Source organism: Artibeus jamaicensis, unplaced genomic scaffold, assembly GCF_021234435.1.
Source record: "Artibeus jamaicensis isolate MK-2021 breed Jamaican fruit bat unplaced genomic scaffold, CSHL_Jam_final contig_3152, whole genome shotgun sequence".
NCBI lineage: Eukaryota > Metazoa > Chordata > Mammalia > Chiroptera > Phyllostomidae > Artibeus > Artibeus jamaicensis.
Genome location: NW_026521729.1, coordinates 3,862,645 through 3,879,821, shown reverse-complemented (window position 1 = coordinate 3,879,821; position 17,177 = coordinate 3,862,645). Strand labels below are relative to the sequence as shown.

The 17,177-nt window shown below is 49.3% G+C and overlaps 1 protein-coding gene across 1 annotated transcript in view; it reads left to right on the top strand.

Annotated features, from left to right (window-relative positions):
• FTO (FTO alpha-ketoglutarate dependent dioxygenase) overlaps nucleotides 1-17,177 on the top strand; it is a 311,228-nt gene that overhangs the window by 130,925 nt on the left and 163,126 nt on the right. The window lies entirely within an intron of this gene.

Here is a 17,177-nt window from a genome sequence, read left to right as displayed (position 1 = left end):
TGCATAGGTGAACACATCCAGCTATTCTAAATTATCGAGTTAGGCTGGTTACTTCTGGTAAGGTCCCTGAACGGGCAGGTTTTCATCAGTGCAGCCTCGATTCAGCTGGAGGAGTATTTTTTGAACATTTCCTACCTGTAAGGCACTGTGTTACACGCTCCAGGAAATAACCATGAGGGGAGAACGATGTAAGAATAACACCTAAAATTTATTTGCCTTTTTACATGCACCAGGCCTTATTCTAAGGGGGTTCCCTCTAATAACTTTTCAAATTATTACAGCCGTCCCATGAGCCGCAGAAATGTGATGAGCCTTCATTTATAGATGTGAAAACTGAGGCACAGAGGAGTGAGTGCGTCACCCAAGGTCCCCCAGTGAGTGACCCTGCGGGGTTGTGAGCTGGCGGGCTGGCTCTGCAGCTTGTCCCCGTACCCACGACCCTCAGTTTAACCAGGAGGGGACTTAGGGATATCCAGGTATCACATTGGAGCCAACGGATGGTGGTGATGGAGATTTTTGGAAAATCGCAGTCCAGCAGAGCGGGTATCAACTTCAGACCACGGGAGCTGGGACTGCTGCAAAGTGGCAGGTGTGGCTTTCGGGGACATTGGGTGGAGAGGGCGTCTGGAGAGGAGTGTAGGCCCCGGGAACTGTATAAACAAGATCAGAAGTGGGGGTGTCGAGAGAGACGAGGACTTTGGGGGGCAGGGCAGGGAATTTAGCAACCGGAAGGCAAGATGAGGCCACATGGAGGACTTGAATTAGGTCTTAATGCAAATACTTACATGATACTAAGTGCCAGACACGATTCTCAATGCTTTAAACATAACTTAACTTTTATGATGAGCCCATAAAGTAGGTGCTTTTTTTCCCCATCTTGCAAGCAAGGACACTGAAGTGCGAAAGGTCTACATTGCCTCCCCAAGGTCATTGACTCCAGGTGGGGAGCTGGGATTGGAACTAGGAATGGTGGCTCTAGCTAGGGTCCCGCCTCCACACAGCTGAATTTGGAGGGCCGTGGAGAAGTGATAAACGCCCACGAAACTCTGGAGAGAGCGTCGCTGCACAGACTTTAAAATGCTCCGGAAAGGAGGAACTCTTGTGCAAAAATGGGTTAGCTCTTGCTCATCCCTGTTTTATCATAATGAACACATCAAGTCACAACCCTGGTGGGGCCCTGGTTGGTGAGTCTGGGTCAGACCCAGAAGTCCCTGCTTTCCAGACGTCTCCCCAAGTCTGTAAACCTTGCCCGTTCGTGGATTATGTGTCTGAGGAAGGAATGCTGTGCCCCTTCTTTTAGAATACGGAAAGTATCCCCAAAATGGAGTTCTCCAGGGAAATGAATCACTACAAACCTGAGCACCATAACCCTGAGCGGGAGGCGATGAAAAGCCGGTGCCTGGACCTCCTCCGTTAGTTCTGTCCCTCCCGCTCGCCTGCGTCGGGAGTGCTCTGATTTTATGGGATGCGTAGGTAAGGGGGGCTTCAGTTTCCGGCTGTGCATTTTTTCATTCTGGCGTCGTCCATTTACATCAGAGTCAGAACGTCTTTCTTTGCTGAACCTTGACTGTAAGACGTCAGCTTGACCTTGAGGGTTGTAATTTGACAAGTCCGTGAATTAGAATGGGCAGACAGACAAGAAAGGAACTCCCTGATTTGGTTTAAAATGTTTTTCAGTTGCTTTTTCTCAAGCTTTTCTTCTTTTTAAGTGAAAACTTTGCTGTTGGGAGCTTCCCAATGATGTTCGTTGTGAATTCACGTAAGAGTTATAATGCTTTTTAAAACTTTGGTGGCGGTGGCCCATGCAATGGAATATCTTCTATTTATAATGCTCATGTAAAAAATACTAAAAAAGAAGAGCGTGGTCTTGGGAATTGTCCAGAGCGAGTTGGCTTGCAGTCGGTGTGGCGTTACCAAGTGTTCGGAGCACAATGAATGGCCTCAGTGTCTCGCAGCAAAGCTCGGGGACGATCGTTATCAGCACGGGGAAGGTCTGGGCGGAGATAAAAGGGATAGCACTTCTAAATTAAATTTAAGCATGGCTTCGAGCCGCTTTTAATGACTTTGAACAAATACATCATCATTTATTTGTGCGATGGGAGGAGACAAAGAGAAGGATCATTGGGAAAGTCTATGCTCTGCTTGTGTTGTGGACACTGGCTGGTTCAGTTCCTGCTTTGCCCCAGCCCACCTCGTGTTTTTTTCAGTTGCAATCAGTAGGGGGCAATGTTGAGCTTCCAGTTGGAGGCCTCCAGATGCTAGCCTTTGAGGAAAATACAGACAAATCTACCATTAACTGTCAAGAATTATCCCTGTTGCTTCAAGTTAGCTGTAATCTCCAAGATTCCATAACACAGGAAATCAGTTGTGGGTTAACAAATTCAACAGCAATTTAACATAAAAAGTGCAGAGTTGGGTGCACATTTGGATTCTATAGAATTAGACTAATCTAAACGGCATTTCTGAACGCACTCACTTTGCTTCCAGGGACTATATTACTCAAAATTATTATCCTTTAAGACAAATGACTCTTCTTTATCTTTATGCTTTTTTTTTTTGACTTGTAAAATCATGTGTGTGTTGTGGAAAGACTTCTCTAATTAATGTCTTTTGTCTGCTCTGCAACGCAGCATCCAACTCTTGGATGAGGAAATAAAACAGAAAACCCCAGGCCATCCATCTATACATTGCTTTTCCCCTTCAGCTTATGAGCAAAGCAACCTCTGACAGCCCTCATCCCAGCGAAGAGACTGGCATAATTTCTCTCTGTTTTGTGTTCTTTTCCTCACTTGGTGGTTGGAAGGTGCCGTCTCGGGTAGGACCGAGAAGAATGGGAAATGAGCTTTGAAATCGCGTCTCTGACATGAACGGTAATTACTCCGCATGTCATAACAAGTCACCTCCTTCGGAAAGTTGAGTCAGCTGTCTCCAAAACTCCCCTCGCCTCCATCCCCATCCTCGGGTCTGGAAGCACCGTTGTTATTGGGCTGTGTGTTCCGGTGGCCGTTCCTCTCCCTGAGGGTAGTTTGATCCTGAGAGTGCTCTTGTGATGTAAATGTGCAGCCTCTCCGATTTGAATGACATTCCGATAAAATATCACATTTCCCTTGAATATTTATCACGAATTAAACCTAAAGCAACGTAACATCTCTTATAACCCAGGAATTTAGCCTAACCTTTTCTCTCACTCTGCTGCCTATTCAGGAAGGTATTATACCACAGGAGCACCATTCACACACTCGGATTTTATTTTATTTTATTTTAAACCACCCCACCACCCCACCAGAGTCCTCAGCATAAGAGAGAGTTACCATTTGAAAGAGGCTGTACAAGCTGGGCTTTCTGGGTAAAGAGAAAGATGAAAAGCCGACTCTCCTGTGAGGTGAGGGAGCCTTGCTGTAGCCAGAGATGCAACGGATAGGCCCTTCGTCTCCCAGGGTCTGGTATCGCGCGTCGCAAAACTGACATTTATTTTACCTATAAAATGTTTTAACACGATCACATTCACAGCGATACAGAAAAGAATGCATGGCGTGTTGTCCTTTAAATTGATGACATTTATTCCTTTCCCTTTGACCTTAAAAAAAGAGAAAAGCTTAATTTGGTGTAAGCCAATGGAAATATTCTTAGAAGAGTTCCCAGAATAAGCGTTTTTGGGAGCGCGGAGGACTTCTGGAGTGGAAAGAAATATCCTTGTGCCTTTTTCGTTGCTTTTTTTCTCTCTCTTTCTCTCTCTCTCTCTCAGAGGAGAGGAGATCCCCGTGGCTTTGAATGCTCTGACTTGCACTTCCTGTCTTGACAGTTTCTTGGGCTGGAGTAGCAGTGCCTGCCCATGGCCCTTGGCTTTCCTAACCTTCATTGACTTCAGTGGGTAGGAGCCACGGCTGGATTATTTTTAATGTATCTGCTCTGGAAGCAGTGTAAAACATAGCGTATGATTATGTGGGTGAGCCATCGGCTACATTTAACATTACCCAGGTCCACCGAAATTTGGCACAGCAGAGCAGGAGATGTGCAGTGAGTAGGTGTTTTGTTTTAAGATCCTTCCCCGTGTCTTGTTGCTGGAGTTCGAAGAGAGGAAGGTGCTGAAGAACGTGAAGGTCGTCCTTTACAAGTCAGCTAGAAAAGTCCCACTCCACGATGAGTTATGCCTTTGCCCTGGTCTTTCTGGCCTGCATGCACCTCCTGGAAAATCTCACGCCTGGAGCCGCTGCTCCAAAGTTGGGCTGAGCCCCTCACGGTGTGGGTCACCCAGTCGCAGGGAAGGGCTCCCGCCTGTTTGTTTTTGGAAAGATTAATGACGCGTTCATCACACTGGTTTAGGTCAGAATCTCTGTCACTGAGCAGAGGAACAAGGCTGCTTTTTCATATATGGAAACATGTACGGAGGATGCTGGACTTTGCTTTCATGTTATAGTTCCAGTGAGCCAAGTTCATCTTAAACTTTCTGTTAGGATTGGAGATTTTGGGGGGCAGGGAATGAGGATGAAAGTGGATAAATGAATATTAACTTTTTGTCCATAATGATGGTGAATTCACATATATATATATATATGTGTGTGTGTGTGTGTGTGTGTGTGTATTTATGTGTATCCCCTCTTAGTGTTAATTCGTAAACCAAATTATATCTGCGAACACAATCCTGTCTTCCATGCCCCAGAGCTAGCATTTCTGATCTGGGAGCAGGAATGTATTATAGTAATTTAGGATCTGGTCTGAGCTGTCCAGTGGTTTTAAATTAAAATTTAAATTCCCTTCTCCCCTTTTTGACTGGTACAATGCTGAGTGGCTCAGGATATGCACAGATTTGAAGGCAGGTCACATGCACCCAATAACTCAAATTATGTAGGCAGACTCTGAGTTTTGGGGCTGCTGTGTTTAGCTTTGGAAATTTGGAAAAAAGGCAGGGTGGGGATGTTATTTTTCAGCCATAGCGGCTTACAATGCTCAGCTCCAGTATTTTTATTGTCTTAAATGTGTCCCCTGAAGGTTGCTGCTTTCTATTCTCGCCCCCCGCCCCCGTCCCCATCCAATTCCCTACAGCTGCATTGTTCTATTAAGAGTAAACTATCTGGAGGAAATTGTACGTGTAATTTAGCAATGAATTTTTAACACGTTTTGATTCCTTCTTTTGATTGCCTTCCGGATTTCGCTCAGATTTTTCCAGTTTTTTCCTTAGTTGCTACGGACTCGGTAATGATTGGGAAAAAAAAAAAAAAGGTGTTGTCTATCCTGTCTTTTTGGGAAGAAATTTACAATTCCAAGCGAATTCAGGCTTAAGCCTTAGAAACAGAATGTGCATTGAAAGCACAAAGCACTATGTTTATGATTCTCTTTGAAGTGTTTTTGCAACTGGATAAGGAAAAATTTAGAGCCCGTCTGATAGTGTTCAGGGTAAATACTTAAACCCCTTTAGAGAATTTCACACACAGATACTGTGCAGGAGAAAAAAGGGATACTTATGTTTCTTAAAGCAGCTACAGCCTACAGCTTTGTACTTAAAGACAGAGGTGTTGAATAGAATTCTACTGAGGATACATCCAGTGACAGTATCTACAAGAACATCAGAGCCAACCAGTGGGTAGGACTTTGCGTGTTTAACCCTTCCGTGAACTGTGTGAGGGCTGAGCCTTATTGGTACCAGGTCCTACGGTGCGCCTGGTACACCCCAGGAATGTTCAGAGGAGGGTCCGGGCCTCTGCTCTGCACCCGAGGGGAGCGAGGCTGAAAAATGCTGAAGGCAGTGAAGCAACGTGACAGGAGCCAGGAAATTCCAAGGGAAAGGCTCGTCTGTCTTAACTCTTGTTAGTGTGCGGAGCGGAGAGCTGGAACCAGCAGCCAAGGTTTCTATTTCAGGTTTCAGCTCAATTGTGCTAGTCTTTGTTAGATACATATACATGTATCTTTCACACACACACACACACACACACACACACACACACTTTATATAGGTATATGCATATGTATTTTTAGCAGGGAAATTCTTTTGTGTTTCGTCGTTTTAACTGCATTGGAATTCCGACTGATGGAAAGGTGTGTAGATTCTGCGACCTTCCCCTGGTGTGCCGGGGTAACCAGGCTGCCAGGATTTATTCTGGATGACCGTCCTTTGACTAGTGGGCCATCGTAGCGTTTCAGATGGGGATCCAGAAATCCTGGTGCCGGGTTGGGGTGTTAGGGATTTCCGTTTTTCCAGGAAAAGATACAGCATAGAACAACTGTGTACTTTATTTCCTCTGGGTTTTTTCAGAGTGGGGAGAGAGTGGGCAGTGGGACATTCAATGCAGCTCTAGTCTGTGGTTGTTTTATTGTAAATGCCTTTGAAATAGTCTATAAAGATCTCTGGAAAAATGAAGTTGTGTTTAAAAAAACACAATTTGGAAAGGAAAGCAAGATTTTAAAAGGATGTGCCAATTGTTGGTAATATTATCAATATTTTAGGATTCTTTCCCCCCACATTAGTTACTGGAAAGGTCGTTAAAAGTGGTATCTTCCGAAACAGTTCTTCCTATGACCAAAGGAGAAGGTCTGTGAAATATCAAACATTGTAGACATGCCAGGCATCACCCATAGTGATTTTAGAAGGAAGAGTAAAGAGTCCTCAGTTCAGGAAGCATCACTCAAAGGCCGTTTGACCGTGTGTCCCTTAGGGATAGTGTCCCTCCCCTCTTCTCGTTTCCCTTCCTCTGGGGCTGGGGTCAGTCCCGGGGCTGTTGGGGCTCACGGCGAGGTGGAGCTCTGGGCTACTCCGGTGATATTTGTGCTCCACTGTGGACTAGATACTTTGGGAGGCGGGGCTGCGAATTTTTCCATAATTTGCAAAAACGGTCTGCAGAGCATTGTGCTCCCAGTGCTGACACCCGACTTTGCCGAGCGCTCCTGGACACACGGAGGGGCCCTTCCAGGTATCGGGGATAACATAACCATCCTTCCACTCTCCTCTCGTTCTCGTGAAGAATGAGCTTTTTTTTTTTTAAACGAGAGGAAATTATGATATGTCGTCTTTTCAGGATGCCTGCAAGTGTGTCTGCGATCATTTGTAGAAGGTATTTCTAACACTGTCTTGTCCCTAACGGGCGAGTTAGGGTGGACTTTTCCATCTTTCCTCTCCATGATCTCAGCCCATCTGGAACCACCTGTGACACTCTCATCTGTACATTTTTCCTTGATGTGTATAAAAAGCCTCGACTTGGTTTTGCTCCATTGACACAATCGGCCTTCAAATGAACATCTGGAGCATTATGGCAATATTCCAAATGAATTTCCAGTTTTTAGAACTCTCTGTTTTGGTCACAAAGACTTAGAACAGGTGGTAGCTTGGTAATATATATCCCTCTTATTTCAATATTATTAAATGAGCAATTACGAAATACCTAGAATTATGCATAGATCTTCTTCAGCAGATGCTGGGGGATTAAGAGGGCTTGTGTTTTAATTCATGTCATATACTTTTCCTGTAGTTACAGTGAATATTTTTAACGGTGGAAGTGGCGGATATGCCAGTGCCTATAAATCCGTATTTTCTTGAACTGGGTCTCACATCTTGGGACACCAGAATGGTAGTTCAGAAAGGCGGGCTATAAAGTATTTGATATCTCAGATTTAATGCATCCCTAACCAGACTCTTGGTTCCCATAATCCCCTGGGCCTTTCTCCCAGGGTTGCAAGTTCCTTTGCCCCGTTTAGTTGCCCCGCCGAAAACCTTGGAGTCATCTCATTTGACCTCCTGATGTAACAGCAAATCTAGTTAGCTGTTTTCCAAACATGTTCATTGTCAGATTCCCCTGCTTTCCGCACCCCTTCCGCTGCCACCACTGTTTGCAGAGAGAGCCTGCCTGCGCCTGCCACCCCGGTCCACCCGTCAGAGTGCTCCTTCAACCTGTGTCAGGGTGCTGCACTGCCTGGACTTCCCCATGCAGAAACCCAGCTTCCCTGCCCAGGGCCTGGTGCGCCCCGTGGGGCTGCCCATGCCGCCTCCGCTGGCCTCCTTCCTGTCCTCAGAGCTTGGCCCGCTTCCTCCAGCCGCAGGGACGCTGCAGTGCAATAGCCTCAGTCTGGGGTCTTCTTCCCTGTTATTTGCATGACTCCCCCGTCCCTCCCATTCAGGCCTCTGTGTACCAGCCACTGCAAGCCCTCTCCCACTGGAGGGGTCACCGTGCCCCGCCACCTGCCAGGATACACCTGCCTGTTGCAGTTTTGAGTAAAAACTCACAGTTAAGTGTGTCCTAAGGCAGCCTCTCCCAGAAATCTGCAGAAGGGCTTTGCAGTGAGAAGCCAGTGTCTGCCAGTGGTCTGTGTCCATGGACCAGAGTCCTCAGGAGAGCAGGGGCTTTGCCGCTTTCGCCGTTGCGTCCCCAGCTTCCAGATCAGGGTCTGGTACACAGCAGGTCCTTGACAGTGTCACTGGTTGAAGAGATGAAGGGATGTGAGGTCAGCTCGCTGGAACTGGCATTTCCTGACACACGCGTTGACCAGTGTGGCCTTTAATAAATTCCCTTCAACTCTGTGTGTTTCCCTAAGACGTTAGGTCCTGCTTAACAGGAATATTTGGGGGGTATTTTTATTTTTAAATAAACACGATCCTGCAAACAATGCCCCAAAGCATCTTTAACATGGAAAAAAAACGCACATATGAACCATAACCGGTATAGCTCTGTGGGTTGGGTGTCACCCCACAAACCAAGAGTCACTGGTTCAATTCCCAGTCAGGGCACGTGCCTGGGTGGCGGGTTCAGTTCCCGGTCAGGGTACGTGTGAGAGGCAGCTGAGGGTTGTTAAAATAAATAAATAAAAAATTTAAAGTGCACATGGAGAGCACAGGAGATGCAAGAATGTCCTGTTTTATGCCTTTGACATTAACAGCCAGAAGACAGAGCAATCGCTGGCAAACACCTTATGCAAATACGAAAAATCTTTTTATTTAAATGAGAAAGGTAAGTGGGTTATTAGTTTCCCTGAGTGTCCGAGCTGCTAAAACTTAAAATCATGGCCATTTTCCTTATTCGTTGTCATCCTTCATTATTTTAGATTTCCCTGTTCTCGGGGGGGGGGGGAACAAAAGAGCAGAAAATGGCCACGCAATTAAGTGAGTTCTCCAGCCAAGCTTGAACTTTTCCTGCTAATTCCCAAAGTTCGAGAGGGAAAGCGACCTGCGCCGGACTGGTTTTGGGCACAGAACTAGGGAAATCTCTGAGGAGTAAACTGACTCCGTTAGACAACCTGAAAACCGATTAAAATATTTATCATCCTTTGGGTATGCAAGGGCTTTTGATGATGGAAGCCATATTAATATTCATCTCTGCTGCTTGTCAACACTTCAGACAGATCCCAGGATCGGGTGTTGAGGTGACCAGTTTTCTCTTCTTGCCAGGAGTCCTTGGGCCCCAGCACAGCTTGGGACCAGCACACATGCCTTGTGATGTGTCCGGCTTTTCCTCGGGGGGACGGGGAGCGAGGGAATACAAACCAGGAGAGACTTTGGACCAGGAAGCTTTGAAGGAGTCCCGCTTCCTCACAGGAAGTCTTTTGCTAGAACAAAGGGAATAGTTGGGTTGTAATTTTATGAGCAGGAGAGCCGCTTTTGCTCTCTGAGTCCACGGAGCAGAACTGGCTTCTCGGGTGAGCGGGAGAGATCTAAGCCTCACCGAGGATTTTGGTGGGAGGGCCACTGGAGGCTCAAGAGCCCCCCCTTTCCCCTGCCGCCCCCATCTTCGTTGAGGAAGGAGAGAAATCAGTTGTGTTTGCTGCTGACTGGTTGTTCTAGAGTGTTCCACCTACCTTTTGTCCAGGCAAAGTAAATAAATATATATGTATCTCCCACATAGCCAGGCGTCAGTAGTACAAGGTCGCCTTACTGGGGTTCTCAGGATCTTTAAAATCTTTTTCCACTCAGCAAGAGAAAGAATCTGGCTTATTTAGTTAATTAAGCGGTATTGTCTTCCTCCTAAATTAGAATAGCCTTGATTACATTCTATAGCCAAGAAAGAGCTCTGACGGAACCTGACCTTTTTATCTCGCGTGCTCTGAAAAACCTGGAAGTGGAACAGACTATCCCCACGAAAAGGGCAGCGCGTGAAGAAACTTAGTCCTGGTGTCTGGAAATTCAGAATCCTCCCACTTTTCCCTTTGTCGTCTTTACTATTCTGCGCGAAGGTATTTAATGAGGGTGCTGTAGACATTGGACGATGATTATATTCGAAACCTGTTTTAATAGAGCGATAGCAGAAGAGAAACCATCTTTTTTGTTTTTCCCATCCTGGTCGTTTCTTCCTTCATTTGCCCCACCCGATGCGAGGAAAGGGTACAGTTATACAAAACGCTGGGTCTTCCTGTCTCCCTGGTTGATAAGGCACAAGACAGTAAGTGATTCGGAGGAAGGAAAACAGAGGAAGAAAGTGGATGCTCGCACAGGCCTTTGGGAATACAGGGGATTTTGATGGATGGAGGCGGACGGAGGATGTTTCGGGAGGGCAGAAGCTGAGACAGCTTTCGGGGAAGATGCAAGATCCACTTGCAGCCTCGATCGGCCTGGGCGGAGCGCGGTCCGTGGGGGGCCGGTAGTGAGGGAGGAGGTTGGGAAGATTAGCAGGGACCTTCTTTCTCTCAGAGTGCCCTTGCCAGGGACACTGCCTTCACCCCCGCGGACTGGCTGCCCGCCAAAGGATCGGGAGCCAAGGGCTACATGCGTGCAGCGAAGACTAAAATGAAAACGGTTTTCCTCACCCTGCCTTTGCGAAGGTTGTGCTCGGGACACAAGTCGAAATCGTACAGTCTGCACTGATGTCAAGACCTGCCCACATCCTGAGCGCGTCGTGCTGGCAGCCCTGTACGTTTTCAGGGGAATTACAAAGTGAGCCGAGGCGTTTTCCTACCAGGGGTCTTTTTTCTCCCGTAAATTAAGTGCCAGCCCAGCCTGCTGGGACTTGGGTCAGAGGCGGGTGTTCCCATGCGTGACCCACTGACGACTCTTTCTAGTTTAGGAGCCTGGGTTCTGTTTCATTTCGTGCATTTAATTTTTTGATGTGGGAGGAACGGTGGTTTAGAGGAAATGGCCCCGCCACCGCCTCTCGTAGAGGGATGGCCCCAAGAACTCACGCGTGCACACGCAAGTATTGAAACACAGCCCGCGTGCCCTTCAGGAGTTACTCGGCCTGGTCGCCTGCCGCGCCCACGGAGTGTTGCCTTTCCCACGCGCAGCCCCCTGTCCTCGGGCTCAGAGCACACCCGTGGCCGTGCCCTTCATGCTGTCCAGCATTTGCCACTGCCCTTTGGCCCGCCGGTCACGCCCAGAGGGACCACGTCAATGCTCAGACCGCGTCTCGCCCGCCATGGCCTGTGATCTCCACCGGCCTCTCAGTCTTCCCTTGGATGTGACGTTACTTGCCTTCTAGTGGCTGGGTTTACTCTAAGGCACAAGGTGTTCATTCTTGAGTTATTGATAACTCCATTGATAATTAGTTTGTGCTTCAGACCCTGCTCCTGAAAGGTTGCCTCCCCTTTGATTCTGTTCAAACATCTAAGGTCTTGAGTTAACTCAGAGGCCACCTTGTGTCTCAATGAGATGGAGGAAGGATATTTTGGGGCCATCGTTTCGTGTTACCAGGCAACCTTAGGAGACTCACACCCACGAGGCACTTCCCTAGAGAACAAACAGGTTTTGTGCCTTTTTGGTGTGTGTTTCCTGTTGATACCTCTGTCCTTCCCAGTGCCCGGGATGCAGCCATATTTGCCACGGCTTCATTCCTTTCGAGGTCTGGAACCTTTAGTCCGGGCTCTCTGTGGAGCAGGCTGGTGATGCCTGCCCTCCTAGGCTCAGACAAGCTGAGGCCCTCCCGCCGTGCAGTCCTGGCACGTCAGTGTTGGAAGGCACCTGAGAGGTGGTCACCCCGTTCTCTTCGTTCTGAAAAGGAAGGGCTCAGAAGGAACAGAGACTTGTCTGTGGGCATCCGAGCCACACAGTGCTGTGCACAGAACTCACATTTCCCAATCCCAAGTTCAGTGCTTTTTGTCATTTTCCAAGGGTCCCCGTGGCTGGATGCTAGTATCAAAATACGATACCATGAATGTGTTGTCTGGAGCTTCCTCCGCCTTGAGTTTTGGTGGGGACTCCAGTGTTAGAGTCTTGCACGCTGATGTGGACACCTCTTTGCTCCTCCAGTGTTCATGTCTCCTTCACTGACAGCATCTGGGTGTGACCTTGTGGCCCCGAGTCCTTCTGTGGCCGCAGGTAGAGGTGCTCATGGCTGCCCCCCCACCCCTGAGCATGTGGCCTGGGCGAGCTGGGTCTTTCCTACGAGCCCCCCCAGGACTGTCGACTGACGCCTACGCATGGTGCAGAGTTCGAAAGGCGAGGAAGCCCTCTTCCCCGCCCCGTTTCCCTCTGTCGGGGGCCAGCGCTGTCCCCATACTCTCTGTACCTTCCCACGGATGCTCAGTGCTTCCAAGTGAACGACACTGCCCCCTAGAGAGTTACCCCTGCTTGTACACTCTTTTAAATGACTACTATAGCTTTTCATTGCACGGTTTTTTAATTTAGTCATGAGTCTCCTACTGCCTTCAGTCTTCTGCTTTTACAGGTAATGCTGTGATGTCTGTCCTGGCGCCAGAGTTTCCACATGTGACGCCCGTGGTGACACCGAAGGGTAGAACGGTTGGATCAAATGATATGTGTTTTTGGCCTTAAGAGGGATGCTCAAAGCGCCTTCTGTAATGGAGTTCGTAGCAGAGTTTGTATGTGTGTGTATGTGCATATGTGTACACGGGTAGAGTTCACGTGCCACGGCACCTGTTACCCTCACGAAAGCCATGTCCAGGAGCACGGGCTCTGTCCTGGAGGCACCGAATAGTTGTGGCGGGTAGAACTTGGCGCACTCGCCGTTTCATGGTTAATCGTTAGTTAGTGTGTGAGTCTCACGAGCCATCCCTTGACAGAGCGCCGGGTGTCGCTGGTCAGACAGTGAGAGCGTGTGAGTCGCCACGCCACTTCTTTGCCTGTGTCTCCCCCATCGTTGGGACGAGGTCCCATTCCACCGTGTGGATTCGGGCACCGTTGTCTGCAATGAGGCAGAACGCGGGAGCGCTTCTTGGTAAGAGGCAAGCCCAGCTTGTACAACCAGTCCATGTAAACCAGGGGTGAAGATGCTGTCCAGCTCCTGATACATGATGCTCAGACGAGTGGATTGGCGAGGACTCGCCTCCTCTGGTGGAGGCTGAGTCGGACCCTCCATGGAGCTCCTTTCCTGATTTCAGTGTCTCTGAACCTCACTCACCGTAGACTTGAAGAAAGGCCAGCGCCCAGGGGGCGGTCGCAGTTTTCTTCCCCTTGACAGACATAAGCAACCCCAGGAACCTTGGCCACCAGCCTTTGCCTGTGGGGAAGGCCAGGGGCCATCATCTTCACTGCTGCCCCCTGGTTGTCTAGGTGGGGAGTCATGTGGCAAGTCAGGAAACGTCAAGGGCCTGTACATTTTGGCGCTGACAAGCCATGCGGAGCGTGGGCAGCAATTCCAGCTGGAAGGGACTGGAAGTTTCCTGGCCCAGGGTGCTCTGGGCACGTGGACGAGAAGCCTTACACTGACTGAGTGGGAATCTTCCGGTGAGAAGTGACTTGTTGCCCGAGCCCGAAGTTGAGTTTCACCCCTCGCGTGAGTTCTGTTGTGGCCTCCTGTGTTTATAAGCGTGTCTGGGGCATGAGGGAGAAATGTGGTAACCTCTGGGCCCCCTTGTTTTCTCTGTGGCTGGAAGGAAGGTGGCTGAGCCAGCTTCTCCGGAAGTCCTCACTGTCCCACCCTGCTCCGGCCAGCGGGCCTGGGGCGGCGCCCACACTGCATTTCCCAGCGCTCCCATCCGCTCCCAGGAAAGTCCACACGTTTCCTACTCAGCCGCCACCTACCAGCCGGGCACGGAGTCCAGGCGAGGCTTCGGTTCAACCGGGCAAACAGCCATCGGCATTTTTGTTAAGATTCAGTGTGTCTGGCGTTGGCGGAAATGAAGAGTGGCTGCAGTTGTGGTGTGTGCACGCATGTTAAAGAAATAGACACGCACATAAACGAGGCATGACGTGTCCAATGACAGGAGGGGACACAGTGTTATGACAGTGCCCCCGAGACTGTCAGTCTGGTTGGGGAAATTGGGGAGGTCTTCATGGAGGAGGAGGTGCCTGTTGATGTACCTTGAAGAGTGAACTGGCCCTTAGTAGGTGGGGTTGTTGCAGGGGAAGGAGAGAGAGAGGGCGTGTTTCAGGCAGTGGGAACAGCAGGCAGCCTAGGGCGTGTTGGCCCAGGTGACAAGGTGCCTTGCCACCTGGGCTTCAGGCACGTGTTTGGAGGAGGAGCGTGGCAGAGGGGGCCAGGCACCAAGGACCTAGCGAACAAGTGGAAAGAGGACCATGTGGCCAGCTCAGCAAGAGCCTGCCGTGGTGTGCTCAGAAATTTGGCCTTTATTCTGGAGAGAAGGGTAGGGGTAGGTTTCAGAAACTTTTGAGTAGGGAAGTGGTAGAATCAGGTTCGTTTAAGAAACCAGGCCTGGCAGTGGCGCCGCGGAGAGATAATAGGGGAGGAGATGCTGGGGCGTGAAGACCTGTGGCAAATACTCTGGTGAGAAATGACAGAGTGAGGTTCCGAACCGAGGTGGTGGGAGAAGGCAGGAGAAGGAGGGCTGAATTCCAGTGTTTGGTTTTTAAACAAGTGCATAAGCGTGAGAGCCACGGGTGTTACACAGTGGAGAGATGAGAAAGAGCCGCAGGCAGGTCTCCAAGGTTTCCAGCCTTGTGACCAGGCAGATGATAATGCCACTCACCAAGCTGAGGAACGGAAGTGGAGGAGCCCTGGATGGTACTGAGTTTGAGGAGCCCGTGGAGCATCTGAGAAGATCTGGAAATTCTGGTCCGGAGCTCGGCGGAGCTGTCCGAGCCGAGTATGGATGTGGGAATCTCAGACGCGTCTTCAGTGGGCATTCCTTACGTGCCTGACACTCGCCAGGCGATGTCCTTTCTCCTCCTGTGGCTCGGTGCTTGACCCACGGACCACTTTCCATAGACTCATCTACAATAGGTGGAGGCAGTAGCCGGAGCGGTTGGAGCAAGAGAGAGGGCAGGTTAAGTGGTGAGGAGCAGCCGAGGGGGAGTGTGGAGCCATCCGGGGTAAGGACAAGCCCAGGAGAGCCGGCGACACAGAATGGTTCCAAGAAAGTGAAGAGTGGATGGGGCAGCTGGAGGAGACGCACAGTGTCGGACCCTACAAGGGAAGTCCCAGGGCCCGCAGCGACCTGCTGTTGAGTTCAGCACAGGAAGAGTCCAGGTGGAGAGGCCGGGCAGGGGACGAGGTGGGAGAAGACTGTTTGGGGATCTGATCTGAGAGGAGGTTTCTCAGAGCCGTGTGTCTGCTGGGGATGTTTATCGTCACCCCGAGGGGCCAGAGAGTAAGGGAATTTCAGCCAGATGGGGGTGCTGTGGTCAGCTGTTCCCCGAGTCCCTCCAGACATGAGCCACAGACATTTTAGTTGCCCAGGAGCTGGCTGGAGAAAGGCTGACCCAAAGCAGTAAACATTTTCATTGGCAAAACCGTCGTGATAAATCACAGACAGGAGACTATGTAGCTATGCCTTTCCGAAACGGCACTGGACACTGGCTGTGGTTTTGCCCTTTATGGTGAGACCCGAAATTGAGCTATGTGGCATAGGAACAGATGGTCGATTTGGGGATTAATTTGGTCGGTAAGGCCAAGAAAACTAGCAGTGCCCTAGATCAGTTATAAAGTTGTGCTAGTATTTGTGGAGCAAAATGAAAAATCAGGTAATTACATGAAAAAAATTGTAGCTACGGGATAGCTCTCTTAAAAACCAGGGTGTGTTTTGTTGCAAATCCCATGGAAGAAACTGAACCCCAAAGGGGATGAACACACCTTCGTTTTGGCACAAGAGTGTGTCTGTAGCCGAGGACAATGGTTGGTTATTATTACAGTGTAGCTGGGGGCTGCTAGGAGAAGGACCACATTGTTGCAATTTTGAGTAAAAACTCACAGTTAAGTGTGTCCTAAGGCAGCCTCACCCAGAAATCTGCAGAAGAGCTTTGCAGTTAGAAGCCAGAACACCTGGGTTATCCTTCAGCCTCCGCGAATCACAGGCTGGTGTCAGCAAGTCTTTCTCCTCCCCGTGTCCTGCGGTTTTATGTGTAAGCACTTCAGAGACACATTGACATGCCTGAGTGAAAGAGGAGTGTCTTCCATCAACATCACGGGGAATAAAACACCCACGGGGTTGATCGGCTTTTGCATTCCTCGAAGTGGGACTAGACGTCTCTTGTATCAAGCCTGTGCATTTAGAGGGTAGATGGGGGATTCCTTTCTTGTTTTGCTTTTTGTTTTGGGCAAAAGGGAGTGATCCCCGCTCATCCCGGCAGAAGAATCATCATAACAGACTGTGTTAGACACCTAGAATGTCGATGGTGGAACCTTGTTTTAGACAGGAGCGTGGAGAATCTGGAAACAACTTGCTCACCTTGGACTTGGCCACGGTGCTGAGGTGAGAGGCTGGCATCTCGACATCCGGGCAGAGATGTATCCTGTGACCAGATCTGCCGTTCGCCCCTGTCGAACGGGAGTTAATCACGGTCCACGGTCCAGTTGAGGCTGACCAGCAGCTTCTTAGCCTAGGACAAAATGAAGTCCTATCCTTACTGGTCAGATCCCACTTTGAGGCTGGAGAAGATCCAGCTTAGAGAAAGGAGAGTGAGTAGAAGTGGTGAGAGCTCTTTCCACCTCCAGCGGGGCCCTTTCCAGCACCGCTGTCCCTCCCCCCACCACTTGCCCTCCACCCAGGACTGCGGTCTGCGGGGGCTGCCCCTGAGGCAGCGGTTCTTTCTTTCTTTCTTTCTTTCTTTCTTTCTTTCTTTCTTTCTTTCTTTCTTTCTTTCTTTCTTTCTTTCTTTCTTCCTTCCTTCCTTCCTTCCTTCCTTCCTTCCTTCCTTCCTTCCTTCCTTCCTTCCTTCCTTCCTTCCTTCCTTCCTTCCTTCCTTCCTTCCTTCCTTCTTTCTCTCTTTCTTTCTCTCCCTCCCTCCCTCCCTTCCTTCCTCTTTCTTTCTGTCTGTCTTTACTTCTGTCTTTCTTTTGCCTTCTCCTCCACTTCTCCTCATTTCAACTTAAGCCGTGAACTGTGTGGTCTTTTACAAGGTAAAGGTGAGT